This window comes from Dendrobates tinctorius, unplaced genomic scaffold (genome assembly GCF_039654945.1).
Source record: "Dendrobates tinctorius isolate UK_male_01 unplaced genomic scaffold, ASM3965494v1 ptg000421c, whole genome shotgun sequence".
NCBI classification, from domain to species: domain Eukaryota; kingdom Metazoa; phylum Chordata; class Amphibia; order Anura; family Dendrobatidae; genus Dendrobates; species Dendrobates tinctorius.
Window position 1 is genome coordinate 784250 of NW_027362085.1, and position 16899 is coordinate 801148.

The 16899-nt window shown below is 43.5% G+C and overlaps 1 long non-coding RNA gene across 1 annotated transcript; it reads left to right on the plus strand.

The window, feature by feature from the left end:
• Positions 1 to 5853: 5853 nt before the first annotated feature.
• LOC141076512 (uncharacterized) lies at positions 5854 to 8339 on the plus strand. Its single transcript, XR_012227510.1, has 3 exons — positions 5854 to 6441; positions 6529 to 6679; positions 7654 to 8339. It is a non-coding gene; the product is annotated as an uncharacterized lncRNA (long non-coding RNA).
• The last annotated feature ends 8560 nt before the right edge of the window (positions 8340 to 16899 follow it).

Sequence of the window (16899 nt, forward strand, 5' to 3'; positions counted from 1 at the left end):
TAATATGGCCCTTCTCCAACGCCTCCTTAATATAGGATCGCATAGCCTCGTGCTCGGGTACAGATAAATTGAAGAGCCGACCCTTGGGAAATTTACACCCCGGGTTCAGTTCAATTGCACAATCATAACTCCTATGAGGAGGCAAAGACGCAGACTCATTCTCACTAAATACATCATAAAAGTCCGCCAAATAGTCAGGAACATCATGCGACTGAGGAGAGGTGGAAAAAAACGGAGCCTCACTAAAGGCACACCGACAACCCCAACTCACCACAGACACAGATTTCCAATCCAAAACTGGGTTATGAATTTGTAACCAGGGAAACCCCAGAACAATGGTATCATGCAGATTATGCAACACCAAAAATCTGCAATTTTCTTGATGGTCTGGGGCAACCCGCATAACCACCTGGGTCCAAAACTGAGGTTTATTTTTCACCAAAGGAGTAGCATCAATCCCCCTCAAAGGGATAGGCGTCTGCAGAGGTGTCATCGGAAATCCACAACGTTTAGCAAAATCCAAGTCCATTAGATTTAGAGCTGCTCCCGAATCCACAAAAGCCTTGGCGGAAAATGTGGACAGGGAGCAGATCAGAGTAATAGCCAGAAGAAACTTAGGTTGAACACCACCAACAGAAAACGTGTGTGCAAAACGTTTCTCTCGTTTAGGGCAGACAGAAATAATATGCGAGGCATCTCCACAGAAAAAACACAACTTATTACGCCTTCTGAACTCCTGACGCTGCTCCCTGGACAAAACTCTATCACATTGCATAGGTTCAGACACCTGTTCAACTGGTGGCAACACCTCTCGTGCAATCCTGCGTTCACGCAAACGCCGATCAACCTGAATGGCTAATGACATAGAATCGTCCAGACCAGAGGGAACAGGAAATCCCACCATAGTATCTTTTATGGCTTCTGACAAACCCTTCCGAAAGAGAGCAGCCAAGGCATTATCATTCCAGGTAGTAAGGACCGCCCACTTTCGGAATTTTTGACAGTACAATTCTGCAGAATCTCGACCCTGGTTCAATGCCAACAGGGTCTTTTCAGCCTGATCAATAGCATTAGGTTCATCATACAACAACCCCAAGGCTTGAAAAAATGCGTTCACATTAGTCAGAATAGGATCATCTGGTTTCAAAGAAAACGCCCAATCCTGGGGATCGCCACGCAGCAAAGAGATGACAATTTTAACCTGCTGCGCGGAGCTCCCTGACGAGTTAGGCTTCAAGGCAAAAAATAATTTACAATTATTTTTGAAATTCAAAAATTTAGACCGATCCCCAAAAAATACATCAGGTGTAGGGATCTTTGGTTCAACAGCATGTGAACTAGCAAGGTAGGCGGAAATTCCCCGCACTTCAGCAGCGAGCTGCTCCACACGATCAGATAATTGCTTTATCTCCATTGAGAGAAAAAAAAATTCCCCCTACGGCCTCAGAGATATAGAGGAAAAAATATACACTTTTTTTTTCTTTTTTACAATTCCTTCCTACTATTGAGAACCCTAGGATCTGCGGTATGGCGGGTGATTCTGTTATGATTGAATCACCGTAAGAGGCAGACACAAAAATAGTCGCTACGTCCAGAAAACCAGAGAAGTTGGCAGCTATCAGATTGCAGACCCCTGAACCTATCAACACAACTAGCAGTAGCCGTGGGGGGTTCCTACGGTGCCCTAGACCCCTCGATCACAGCCGGAGAGCTAAATAGCCTAAAGACAGAAAGGGAAATCTAAACTGCCCCAGAGCAGACCCCAAAGTAATTGGCAGCCCCCAACATATAATGACAGTGAAGCAAGATGAAAAAACACTTACATAGATAGAAAGATAGGCTGAGCAAACGATGGGGCCCAAGCTAACTAAATAGGACAGGAAAGGAAGGTTGCTGTCTGCAATCTGCCAAAACCCTATCAAAGACCAGAGCCAACAGACTGATATGGAAAAAAGCCCTGAAGACGCTAGGCTTCAAAAATACTATATCAGTCTGTTACTCCACTCAGCCAGTCATCATCATTAGGCTCAGGTGCTTGATAATCAGGCTCGCTACCTTCCTTTACCAGAAGAGGGAGTTCACCAGACCTCAGCAGCGAAGGGGAAAATGAACTCATAACAATGCTCATAGTCAGAAGCAATTTTGAACAAATGCTATTTTTTATATCTACTTTACATAATGATATTTTTGTTCCCTATATTGTTGCATGTGTTTCACGTAGGGGTGCCACGTCACTCGGAGGACCCTCTAATGGTCTGAATTAAAAGGGGACAGGTTTCTACCCATTATTTAATATCTTAGGAAGAGCGAGGAGTGAGCGGGTGTGCAAAAGATATTGGCTTGTGCCCATCACAAAAGAGCGTTACACTGAGTAACCTGGGAGGTGCAATGTAATGATTGCAGAGGGGACTAGTGAGGGAGAGCTGGGATTGGTATTAGCAATGTCCAGTCTGGACTGCCGGGAGCACGTAAAGAATATCTGCAAGGAAAGATCATGGCGGTGCCAAACTGGACTGTCCCAATACCCTATTGTGATACCAGAGGAGCCATCATTGTCTCAGGTTAAAGCTGTACTCTACTGATACTATGGGTCTTGCACCTCTATGACTATGAGGCTTGTATCAAGAACGGGTATAATTTCTAACTATACATTGAGTATTCTGGGCTTTCAGTGTCCTCGTGAGTATGAGATGGTAGAATATTTTCTTGGCTTCATCCTATGATCCAGTGTGTGTTATAATTAGTCAAATATAACAAAGTGGGTAATATTCCATAACATACAACAGCGATACTAAATGACTCCTCCTACTTTTTATGGTATGGAGGATCTCGGAAATAATCAGAATCAATATTCCAGCTGAGGCTTCAGTGAGGAGACAGAAAATAAATGTTATCCTGGACATAATATGATGAGAAGATGACGATACTGCGAGGAGATGTGTGAAGCAGACGGCCCTCATCAATATGGGACAATCACATGAATCAGGAGCCGGAGGAAACCTGCAGACCCAAACACAAGACAGGTCATTCTGGAAAAAACAATCTTATATAATGGTATAAAAATTAGGCTAATACTACAACTACAATACTACCAATAGCAGAAAATACATTATAATATACAACCCTAAATCCAAAAGAGTTGGGTCTCTGTGTATAGAATGCAAAGAAATCAAGAATGTGATCATCTGGAAATCTCTCTTATGGTCATACTTTACCACACAGAACATAGAAGAGATCAGAAGTTGAGCTTTGGACATTTTTCCATTTCATTTGAAAAATTATGTCATTTAATATATAATGGCAGTGACACTTTTCACAAAAGTTAGGACAGGGTTAACACAAAGCTGGAAAAGTCACATGACTGATTAAAAAGAGCATGTAAGAGAGGCAGAGTCTCTCCAGGAGCAAAGATAGTCAGATTTCATAAATCTGAATCTAAACCCACAATTTGAGAAAACCGGTCCTCAAAATAAAATTACTAAGGCTGTGTGCACACGCTGCGGATTTTGCTGCGGTTCCGCAGTGGTTTTGGCCTCTGCAGACCCGCAGCAGTTTCTGCTGCGGTGTACAGTGCAATTGTTTTCTATGAGAATTCAAAACCGCTGTGCACATGCTGCGGAAAAAAACGCGCGGTTTATTTTCCGCAGCATGTCAATTGTTTGTGCGTTTCTGCCGCGGTTCCGCACCCATAGGACTTCATGGACTTTGTAAAATCCGCATAAAAACCGCAGATCTAAAAAGATCTGCGGTTTTTCCTGCGGATTGGGTGCAAAAAACCGCAGCGGAATGGGGGGAAATGATGTCAAGGCGGGAGGAAGTGTAGTGTGTGGGCGGAGTATAGTGTGCAGTGACAAGATTTCTGGCAAGATGGAGGGCTACCGGCGCATGGAGATGGACGTGGGGCGTTTGATAGACTTGGTATGTATGTATGTTTGTATATATGTATGTATATATGTATGTGTCTGTCTGTGTGCGTCTCCATGCGACGGTAGTGCGACAATTGTGCTCAATCGCCGCATGGGCCTGCTGCTCCCATCCGGCCATGTGATGGGAGAGTAGGCCCTGCGGCCACCGAGCACAATTGTACAGTGCTAAACACGTAACAAAACACATAACATACATGTAACAGACATTACATACAACATACATGACATGACATACAACACAAAACATATACTGTATACTCACCATCCAGGCCCCGCCATCTTGTCCAGAAGCCCTCGCTCCCCTCGTTCTTGAATAAAGTTAAAAAAAAAACCTTTCCCCCCAAAAAAAAAATGTCCGCCGAAAATAAACAAAAAACAAAGGTCCCACGGCGATCTCGGAAGTATTCGGGCAAGTTTTCCGGTGTTCGGCCGCTCCAGGACCTCGCTTTACGGCTCTTCTGCTGCGTGTGACCTTTCCCACGCAGCAGTGCCGTAAATGAGGTTACCGGAGTCACTGAACTCTGGTAAACTGTAGGCACATGCGCAGTTACACACTGCAGGAGCAGAGCTCCTGTCAGTGTGTTTCTGGTGACATGGAGAATGGTCACATCTGCTGATGTGACTGTTCTCCATGATTGATCGACGTGGGACACTCGTTTAAATGGACTGCGACGGAACGGTAGGTATCTTAGTTGGTTTGTTTGCTGTGGGCTGATCTTCATAGCCTGGGAAAGGGGACATGGATATTAACCCCTTCCCAGGTTGGAAATATCAGTTTGCAGTTGTCTGCTTAGTCTTTCTGGCCCTCAAATATGGGGGACCCCTTTGTCATCTTTTTTGGGGGGGTCCCCCTTTTTTTTAGAGCCAGAAAGGCAACGCAGACAGCTGTGGGCTGATCTTCAAAGCCTGGGAAAGGGGACATGGATATTAACCCCTTCCCAGGTTGGAAATATCAGCCCGCAGCTGTCTGCTTAGTCTTTCTGGCCCTAAAATATGGGGGACCCCTACGTCATTTTTTTTTTAGGGGGGTCCCCCTCTTTTTTTAAAGCCTGAATGGCTACGCAGACAGCTGCGGCAAGATATTTAACACCTGGTAATCAGCCTGCAGCTGTCTGCATAGGCTTTGTGGGCCAAAAAAATAGGGGGAACAGCACGTATTAAGTTTAGTTTTTGGAAATTTTTTAAAATAGCAAGATAAGCTTCCCACAAATACCCTGTTCCCTGCCTTGAGAGGCCACGATCTCGTTTGCAAGATCGCTGCAGAGTCACAACTTTTGTGACGTAACAGCGATCTCACCAGCGAAATCGCTGTGTGTGAGAGCGATCAGCGAGCGGCACCCCTGCCGGTATCGCTGATCGCTCTGGGAAATCTATGGACATTTCTTTGGTCGATGGTCTCCCACTGGCCAGCACGCATCGCTGCGTGTGACAGGCGGGAGACCAGCGATCAGGTTTAAAAAAAAAATAAAACCCGAAAAAATATTGTGATTCTCACCTTCCGATGTCCCGCGCAGTCTTCCGGCCTCTCTCCACGCTCCGGTCACAGTGATCCTTTGCACGAATGAGCGCGAGACGTCGTTGCCGTGAGACCGTGACATTCTCGCGATCATTCTCGCAAAGGATCACTGGTACCGTAGCGTCAAGAGAGGCCGGAAGACTGCGCGGGACATCGGAAGGTTAGAATAAAAAGATTTTGTATTTTAATACAATTTTTAACGGGTGGCCAGCGATGCCGTCCGCTCGGCATTGCTGTGCTGATCGCTGGTGGAGCTGTCTGTGTAACAACTCACCAGCGAGCACATAGCGACTTACTAGTGATCCTGACACCTTGATATCGGTGTCGGGATCGCTGGTAAGTCGCTTAGTGTGACGGGGCCTAGGCCACAGCTGTCTGCTTTGCCTTTCTGAGCCAAAAATATAGGGGGACCCCACGTCAAAATTATTTTAGGCCTCCCAGGAATTTTACAGCCAGAAAAGAAACGCATACAACTGTGGCCAATCAGAGCCTCAAAACAGGCCATGTTTATGAACCCCAACCCAGCCTCCATTTACCATCCCATAGTTGTCTGCTTTGCATTTCTGGCACCAAAATATAGGGTGGACGTTGCATCTACATACAAGTTTGCACTCAGAAAGGAAACGCAGACAACTGCGGGTTGATATTATTAGCCTATGAAAAGGCAATGAGTATTATCCCCTCACTCACATTCGAAAAATATGAAGCCGCTAACGTATGGCTACTTTTAGTAGCTATACAATATCAGTGCTCACTACCTAAATTAGTTTTTAGGGCTTATATGTAAATTTTTGTTTTTTAGATTTTTATTAGTGTAACTGATATAGTTCCTAATTCCATTTTCTATTTGTGTGTAGGTGCGTGATTACCCAGCCCTTTGGGACCCGGCAGACAGGCTGTACAAAGATCGTGGCAACAGGGATCGTTGCTGGAGCAAAATTTTAAGTGATCTGTACCCTGACTGGCACTCCTTTCCAAAAGCCACACAGTCACAAATTGGTAACTAACTTTTTCAGGATTATTTTTGTTATCACTTGTTATTAAAGCAAAAAAGGTGGTAAAAATCTTGTTGTCTTTCTTTTGTAGACAGTGATGTCAAACAACGTTGGCGTTCGGTTCGGGACAGGTTTAATTAATTCATTGCCAGCTGTCAAAAAAGTGGCGCATCCCCAACCAGCAGAACATTTCCGTACTTCCAAGAACTTCAATTTCTCATCACCAGCCGGACATTGCGAAGGTAAGTTTACGCCAAAAAAAAATACCGCATTCAAACAGTTTTCTTTATTTCCATTACTTCTCGGATATAGAAATTTGACATCTTTTTAATTTTCTGAAATGCTTAGCACACTGATGCTTCCAGTTACTCCTTGGAAATTGTCTTCCACCTGTCTTGAAGGAGTTTACAAAGATGCTTAGCACTTGTTTGACTTCACTCTGCGGGCCCACCTCAACCCACACCATCTTGTTTGGGTTCAGGTCTGGTAACTGTGGAGGCCAGGTCATCTGGCGTAGCACCCCATCAGTGTACTTCTTGGTCAAATAGCCCTTACACAGGCTGGAGGTGTGTTTCTGGTCATTGTCCTGTTGACTACACAAATTATGTCCCAACGAACAGCAAACCGGATGTAAGAGCATGCCGCCTAAAGATTCCGTGGTAGCCATGCTGGTTCACAATGCCATACATTTCTAAATCCACAACAGTTTCACCAGCAAAGCACCCCCACAGCATCACACCTCCTCCTCCATGCTACACGGTGTTAAACAAGCATTGCAAGTCCATCCGTTCACCTTTGTCATTGTATACTTTTTAGCCCTTCGTACTGATTCTACAATTTTCATTATAATGAAAATACATAAAAGTCTTTGAATGAAAAGATGTCTAAGAACTTTTGGTCTCTATTGGACATCTTCACTATGCGTTATAAAGTGCTTGTGAAGCTCCAATAAATTCTGACATGTGCCGCAGCTTCTAACAATACTGCATGTTTCGCTGCCATTTGTTGGCGCTGATTGACAGCAAAGATAATTTGCACTGTGTATATATAGCACGCACTGATTCCAAATGAGTAAAATACAAACATGCGTTATAATCATGCAATGTAAAATGGGGCACCGCAGTTGTCATGAAATTTTTTTGGAGTTGGCCAAACAGTTTGTCCGAATAAAATATGTAATTTTTAATCCTCATGTTTTTCTTTTTTCTCTCAACAGCACTCAAGGGAACATAATTGAAAACGTCAATGAATCAGAAGATGGAGCAGGGTCTTGTGAGGCAGGTGACATCTCGGCACCATGTCGCAACACACCTTCTGATGTAGCCCCATCTTCATCAGCTGCAGGAACATCTGTTTCTGCAGCTGATGAACCATTGGGTTCCTCAGAAGCATGTGTAGCCACTGCCTTTCCGGTGTCTGGAGAGCCGAGCAAGAAAAGAACCAAAAAAAAACACATTGACACCACCTTAAAGGCATCCTCGGATACACTAGATTTGATTAAAAAGACCACAAGCGAGGATGAGTTTGATTTCTTCGGCATGACAATTGCCAATAAAATTCGAAGCTTGACACCGGAGAGGCAGTCTATATTAATGACAATGGTGCAGATGTCAATCACTGCTTTACAGGACCCTGCTCCCATAGCATCATACACTAATATTTTAATGGGCGTTTTTAACCTGTTCCGACCAACACCACCCACCCAACAGCAGCGGCCAACGGAGTATAGGCCAACAAATAACACCAATTACTTTTCTGACTCAGGCAGCTCCCAGGCCAACTATCCGTATACCCCTGAGTACCATTATCTCCCCTAATTGTTACCGTCAATGGTGCACAAAATATTTGTTACAATAATTAGACATGTTGTCTGTTTCGAACACCTTGCCCGCTTCAACACAATATTCCCCCAAAAATTTGTGTTGTTTAAAAAGGTCCGTTTTGGAGTTGTTCAAATGTAATAATATTTGGCTGTATTTCTAGTTTTTCGATGCCAACAATGTCCTTGAATTTATATATTGTTTTCTAAATAAAAAATATTGTATTTACAATTTGTTTGTTTTTTTTGGGACAGATTAATGTAAATGCAGTGATCTCTGCCTGTCATGTGTCGAGAATCAAAGGACTATGGGCGGGAGGGTCAAAAAGGTGGTTGATGCTGCAGAAACTGTAGGATTTCCAGCCAATGTACTGTGTGTAGGCTTTGAAGAAGGAAAATGAGGTGAAATAAATGAAACACACACCGTCAATACAGAATCAGAATTGTTTTTAGTGATTAATACAATCTAATTTTTTAAAAAAAATTTTGAAAAAGTTTTTCATTACAACTTGAGTGGTCCTTTCTTTTGTGACGCTCTGTTCTTCCATCTTTCAGTGCTGGTCAGGCTGCCCAACACCAGCACAGGAGTATTGCCAATGCACGGCACCTTCGGGACTCATAAAATAGTCAGTAAAGGTTTCTCTCACATGCACACCAGAGTTGGATGGTCTTCCCAGACACACGTTGCGCAGCTGATTACATTGTGGCTGCTGGTACTCCAAATCTACCTCTGAGCTGTACTCCCGAGCATAGTTATGGAGTACACAGCAGGCCTTAATCACAGCATCAACGGTGTCTGTATCCAACTGGATGGCAGTGTGAAAGACCCTCCACTGACCAGTCATGATCCCGAAGGTGCATTCCACATATCTGCGTGCACGACTCAGCCGATAATTAAAAATCCTCCGCCTGTCATCCAGTCCCCTTCGTGGGTATGGGCGCAGCAGGGTTGTCGTTAAGGAAAACGCCTCATCCGATACCATCACAAAGGGCACTGGATCTGTGGAACCCGGCAAAGGTCTTGGGGCTGGGAGCGTTCCGCCATCTTGAAGAATTTGCTGACCAATCTGTGATGATCGCAACACCCGAGAATCCCCAGTACTGCCATAGGCACCAACGTCAATGGCAACAAATTTGTAATGTGCATCAGCCACCGCCATCAGGACCACCGAAAAATACTTCTTATAATTAAAGAAGTGTGATCCTGATCGTTGTGGCTGTGGAACCCTTACATGTTTACCATCAACTGCACCTATGCAGTTTGGGAAATTGGCCACAGACTGAAAGCCTGCTGCGACCTGCAGCCAAGTCTCCTCGGTTGGGGAAGGCATCACCATGGGCTGCAACTTCTGCCAGATCACGTTACATGTGCACCTCACAATTTGAGAGATGGTGGATTTACCAACTCTAAATTGGAGGTGTAGGGATGTATAGCGCTCTCCTGTGGCCAAAAACCTGCAAAGAAAAAGAAAAACAATATTAGAAACGTTAGCAAAACAAGTAATTAAACATGTTTAACATATTCCCATTTAAGAGACTACATGAAAAAATGTTAAAAAGATATCCATGTCCATCTATGTGTGAGTGACGTGTGAAAGAGCCTCAATCACATACAAACCAAAAAATATATACTTACCGCAAGGTGATGAGCAGCCTTTCCTCAGCAGTGATGGCCTTCCTCATTATGGTGTCCGCAAAGGTCAGATGTGGTGCCAATATATGTAACAATCGGTCGAATGCCGGGATGGACAGCCGACAAAACAAGATGAATTTGTCCGGATAGCTGAAATGATATCATGACCAACATTTTAAATTCATAATGATAATATTTGAAGAGACGGATTAAAGATATTTTGAACTTACCGCCTCAAATCTTGGTAAAGGACATAAAGATGCCCCTTCTCCTGTCGCTCAGCTACAGGCGGGTGCACCCACATCCGTCTGTTCCTCTTCCTCCTTCGTCGCTCCTGCAACTAAAATACAAATAAATGTTAAGAAAAAACAAAGAGGCAATGTGCACACCTAGCATATTAGCTGGCCAAACTTCAGCACAACTTAAAGAAACTCGCACCGCTGCCTATTCTGCATCTGTCCTAAAGACAGCATGTTCCCAAAAAAATAAACACAAAGTCCCCCACTAGACAAAACGGCAACTGAACGGAAGATGCCGTGAGCGTGGTGAGCGGCTCAAAGGACCACATAGTCCGACGGAGGATGAGTATATCACTGTGGTTTTTTTTTTTATATATATTGGTTACCAGATTAATTTATCCTGGTCTGGAACACAGTAACCACTACTCCAGACCATGGGTACCATCCGCACATAAAGCAGTAAATTAAAAGGATGGTTTCCACTCCTATGGCACAATTCTTGCCACCATTATGAAAAAAATTGAGATGCTGAATATTTAGCCACTACCATAGGAGTGGTTCGGAAGCAATTTTGTAAAAAACCTTAAGCCACCCTGGCGAGGAATACGGACGGGTGAGAGGCGCTTAAAACACGCATTAGACACGGACCAATGATTCTCTATGGGGTCCCTCGCACCAGCCGTATATTTCTCCTCCGTATCTTACGCTCCGTGCCAATGACAGCATGCTGCGATTGTCAGCGTACTACGCCAATAGTACGCCAATGCATTGCAACTGATGATTAACGCATGCAAGCACTACACCCTGCGGCCGCCATGGTAACGATAGGGAAGCATTGCAGATGCGACCTATAGCGCATGATGTGCTGCACAATAAAACGTAAGGTGAAACCGGCCTTACCTCCTCTCTGTGGCGATTAATGTTTTGCAGCATAAACCACATCAAAAGGATTCGATATGGCCTGCGGAGCAGGCACCGCTGTGTGATCTGGTTCTCGGCCGTCAGGGCACTATACTGGGCACTTGAATGCTGGATGTTTGTGCTGATACTTGCTTTTGGCTAGCAAAATGGAGAATGGTGGCCAAGGAAATGACATCACCTTCTTTTTTTTTTCCTCATTCAAGTTGCCATAACTTTATGTATGTTGTCTGCTTTGCAAAGCGCAGTCAAAACCGCACTCAAAAACCGCATGAAAACCGCACCAAAAATGCAAAAACCGCACTAAAAACCGCACTTGCGTTTTCCAGCGATACGTGCGGTTTTCGGTGATGAAAAAACCGCAGCAAAATCCGCAGCGTGTGCACACAGCCTAAGACGTTAAATATCCACCATCCACTACACATAAAATCCTTGAAAGACTCTGGAGAAATCCATGTGCACAAGGAACAAGGCCGATAGTCAGTATTTGACGTTCGTGATCTGTGGACCTCAGGCGTCACCGCATTAAATACAGGCATGATTCTATCATGTAAATCACTGAATGGTCTCAGGAATAATCCAGAAATTATTGTCCGTGAACACAGTTCTCCGTGAAAGATCATGGAAAGATGAAGCCATATAGCAACAGAATTTATAAAAACTGCTGACTTCTCTGGATCAAAGCTCATTTATAATGGACTGAAGCAAATTGGAAAATTATTTTGTGGTCGGATGAAGCAAAATGTGAACTTCAATATGGAAACCATAGATACAGTGTCCTGTGGACTCATAGGAGAGGGACCATCCAGCTTGTTATCGAGAAGATTGACCATTCAGCTTGTTATCAGTGCACTGTTCTGTATGTTTGATGGTATGGGGGCACTAGTGTCTATGGCATGGACACTTTGCTCACACATGAAAGTCACCATCGATGCTGAGCATTATATAGAAGCAATAGAACAACATCTGCTCCATCCAGACAACATCTATTTCAGGGAAGATATTGTATATTCCACTAAGACAATGGTAAACCACATCCTGCCTCCATCACAGCAGCATGGGTCAGCAGAGGAAGAGTTTGGGTGATGAACTGGCCGCCTATGGTGCAGAAATTCCACAATAGAAAACCTTTTTCACAATATTATTAAAAAATCATATTGTGAAAAAATAAAAAAGACCCTGAACTGAGGAGAGACGAGCGTCTGACATCAGACAAGAAGGGGAAAAGATCTTCTCCCACAACTCCAGCAATAGTCTCCTCACTTCCATGAAGTTTACAGACTGTGGAAAGAAGAGGGGACGTTGCATGATGGTGGGCGCAGAACGGGCACAATGGTGGTGACGGGTTACACAGTATGGTGGACACAGCCTGGGCACAACTGGTCTGAGATTTGTTGCTGCCATTAATTTCTAAATTAGTTCTTTTTTTGGACATTAAATGGAAAAATGTCCAAAATTAATAGAAAATGGCGACAAGTTTCCAAATGATTGAATTCTGGTTTTGTCACACAATCACCCAACTTTTTTTGTAATTGAGAGTTGTATAGCGAAAATACAACTACATTACTACCAATAATAGATAATTACTCCATAATATAATACTACATCTACAGTACGAGCTGTAAGAAATATTTATATATAATATATCCGGTAGTAATGTTACAACCACAGTGCTACTGTTATTAGATACTACTGTACATTAATGTTACAGCTTTAGTACTAGTAATAACAGATAATACTATACACTATTTTAAACATCTACAACCAATAATATGTAATAATACTACAACTTTAGTACTACCAATAAAAGAGAATATTATCCTAACATTGCATACAGCATTACTTTGATTATTGCTAGTAATGACACCACCACTGTGACCAGACAATTGCAGCTACTACTATGAACAGACTAAACAAGCCCCATCTGCTGTCCCTCAGCATAAGCCTGCAGCTGCTGCGCACTACAGCAGAGTAGCACTAATAGTATAAGTACTATTACTTATTGTCACAAAGTGACTTGCCCTGTGTGGCACGACCAGCCGATCGGTCGGTAACTAAAACAACAAGACAAACAAGGGGACACCGGGAACACAATTGCAACGGTGGGCCCTACAATAGGGAACGGGGAAGTGGACACCTCCTGCACTCTCCTGCGGCTGTGTCCCTGAACTCTCCTTACGTTTCCTATACAGGTTCTTTCAACCTGTCGTTGACCAGAATACCTCAGTCCCTCACTAGCCCTGCACCTATCCCTTACTAGGGAACTGGCTAGTGCAGACACTGGTCCCACCGCTGTACTAATATAACACCAGGGAAAATAACGAACAGGGAAAAAACAAAAAACTTAGCTTTCTCTGCAGTCAAGCCCTGGACCGCAGAGTGAGGCACCAGAACACAGCTTCCAGCAGTGTAACCACCGCTCCAAATCTGCTGCAAACACCACTGCTCCAGATGGCTTCTCTCCTCCACACGGTTGGCTTCCAAATGAGCAATATCACCAACAGTGATCCAGAGCACCTGACGACCTTTTATAGGAAGGAAGGGGGGTGGTAACACCTGCTGGCTAATTTAAACATGTAGTAACCCCAGCGGCCACCGGGAGCAAAAACTCATTAGCAGCGCAACTAAGGTTGTAGTAACAACGGTGGCCACCAGGGGCAAAAACTAACATTAAGCCAGAGGCTTGAAAGAAAAAAAAGGTTATATATGAGCCCGGATCTGCCACAGATCCAAAAATGGATTGTGACACTTATAATGTCATGATATGTATTTTTCCCCAATACTTTGCAATGTCTTGTGTGTACCTGTAAGAATATGTTTCCTTCCCCCATTGCCTGTGTCTCTGGGATTATAATGTAATTATGTAAGTAACCTGTCTCCTTTCCACAAGACTTGTGTATCTAGACCATAATTGAATTCAGGCTTGGGTCAACACAGCTAGGGGAATCACCATTGTTCTCCTCAGCAGGGGGAGGACTCACAATGCACATCCTCCTAGACACAGCGGTGCCTTGCTGTGGGCCAAACCATTGCATAGGAGGAGTGGAACCCTCCTCCACTACACACATGGGCTGATCCAGGAGCAGAGACACTAGATCCCTGTGCAACTCAGTCAGATGTGAGTTGGATGCTGAAAGAGAAGGGCGAGGCTGTCTGACGAAGCCTCGGCCTTAGTGTGATCATGGCGGATTTCTGGGACTCTAAAAGGACTATGGTTTTGTGATCTGGCACAAGGATTGTCGGGAGGTGCCCCCGAATCAGTTTCCTGTGGACTTATTTTGGGACTCTGCAAATTACCTTCGTGTTGTTCCTGTGTTCTGGTCAATAAATCTGTTGGATCGTTCCCAGGCCTGTTGTCCCTCCTTGCTCTGGAGAATACTCCCGTCACATATAATACTGTATCATTCATACTATAAGTGTAACTACTAATACTTTGGCTACTTCCCCAAGTTACACAAAAGGAGATTACCTCTGCAACTATCGAACACAGAGAGAACAGTGCCCATCCATAAGGAAAGGAGGAAACAACCACACGGAAAGTGAGGGTGAGGCGCTTAGCAAGGATGGCAGCTGACATAATATGGCATTTTTTAATCCCAGGCAAATGGCCACTGCGATGTATCCCTTGACTGCAAAGAGCCTGTATATATGTTGTTGCTTTAAAGTTTCAGCAAAGTTCCTCAAAGTTCTTTGCTACCACTGGGTTGCGCCTGTGATTTTCAGATATACCTTATTACTTCCAGGTGGAAGTGTAGGGTATTTTCACACAGAGCTTTTCTTATGTGAATTTTGGAACAGATTCTACTCCCAAATCCACATGAAGAGCAACGTCAAACACTCTTTGCGTATCCTCTCTATTGATTTCAAAAGGAAATCCTCGTGCGAAAAAGCAACATGTCCTTTCCTGAGTTGTTTATGATTGAAAACTCTCCGTCTGTTTGACTACTGAATCAGCTAGAGCAGAAAAAAACCTATAGATTGCAGCAAAAACTGCTTAAAACACTTAAAAAACACCCAAAAACACTTCAAAAAACTGTTTTTTTATGCCAGCTTTAAACATGGATTTTTCTTGTTGTATTACCACGACCTTCATAACCTTAGACTTAGCAAACGTCTCAGGTCAGGTCTGCGCTCAGTCATCCTCAGCCGGAATGGTTTCTTTAAGCTGATACACAGCCAACCTCTTCATCAGACTCCTCGCACTGCTCACTAGAAGAGGTGATTCCTCTTAGCCACAAGAGGCTTCCTCTCTTTGGGACCACTTTTGTGTGGACAACATGGGCGAGTCACTTAATTGGTATCCCCAGGTCTTTTACTCCATGGTCAGAGGTCTTCTACCATCTCACTGGCACGACACGCTTCCACCTCAGCCTCTGTGGCACACAAGTGGACACACTCCCTTCTGCTCCCCCATTTCGCCATGCCTCCCTATTTCACAGTTGTGGATGCTCCTCAAAGGTATCTGGTATTCCTCATTTAGTACATCCATGGAAAACCTCCACTCCTTCACCTACTTTCTCAAGGTGGCACCTCATACCTACAAGTGTGCCCATCTTTAGGCTAACCGTTACAGGCCATATCCTACAGCTTAGTTGCCACCTGGATAAAATTCCCCATGTAACTGACCATGAACAGCTGGAAAACCTGACTTAAATAGACCTGAACTTTTACAGTGAATCAAAATACACTTCTTATATGCACAAGAACGGTACATGACCTGTACATGTCTACCCTCGGTGATCCAGGACTATCCATTTGCCACACTGGAATTCTACTTGTGGTGATATTACCTTCCTGGGCCCCACATCCATATACATGGTTCCCTAACACACATAAACATAATATATGGTATATATAGAATTTTAAGAGTATTCTTTAGTTCAACAAGGTACCATGAAAGCTATGTCCAAAATAAACACTATTAATGGGGTGATCTGGCCCAAATGAAGATCCATGAAGATGTTGCCTTTGGATTGATTCAAACCTATGATCCCAATGTCCCATCCATAAAAATAATACGAGTACTCACTAAGCTCCCGCTAATAGGAAAAAAACAATAAGAATCTTCCACCTGTTTGATTCTTCCGTGAATTGAGGTAATTACAAGTCTGTGGAGCCTTCGCTTCTCTAAATGAAGGGACATCGGCTAATTGAAGCTGAGCGGTTCGTTATGTGTTCATTGTATGTTTAGCACAATAATGAGTTATGGTTCAGATTCTTCTTATTATTCCAAAATAAATCCCAAGAGACTGATGTTTGGCGTCAACTAAAGTAATATCAACTAGTAATTATCCATCAGGGAGTACAGGAGCGGAGTACCGGAAGATCATTAACGACTTCTTACTTCTATGTTACTCTAACCATTCTGCACAATTAGAAATGTGTTACAAAGCTTACATTTTATTCTTATTCTTATATTTTGATTTATACTTTTAGATTCTATTTTTATTTTTAGCTAATTATATTTACCTGTTTTACAATTTATATTATTAGAATCAGTGTAAACTCTCCAGCAATACAAAACTTCAGATATGTTGTAGGAACATGTAAGAAGTTATCGGCTCTGGGTTGCGACATGAACCAATATTTAGTTGACTTTTTCCAGTATAAGTTTTGTCTATCGGTTGTCTTCAGGTCTCACAAATAAAAAATGTGAATAAATATTAAATTATTATTGCAGATACCTCACTCACCCTCTTCTCTATGGTCCCGGATGGTACCGGTTGACTTGGTGAGGGGGGATTCTCTGTTCCATTGATTCCAAAGATGATGGAACAGTGGGGCAAGACTTGCCGGATATTGTATAGCTCAACGAGGACCTGGACAGAGAGATGGACAACAGGCAGACAATCA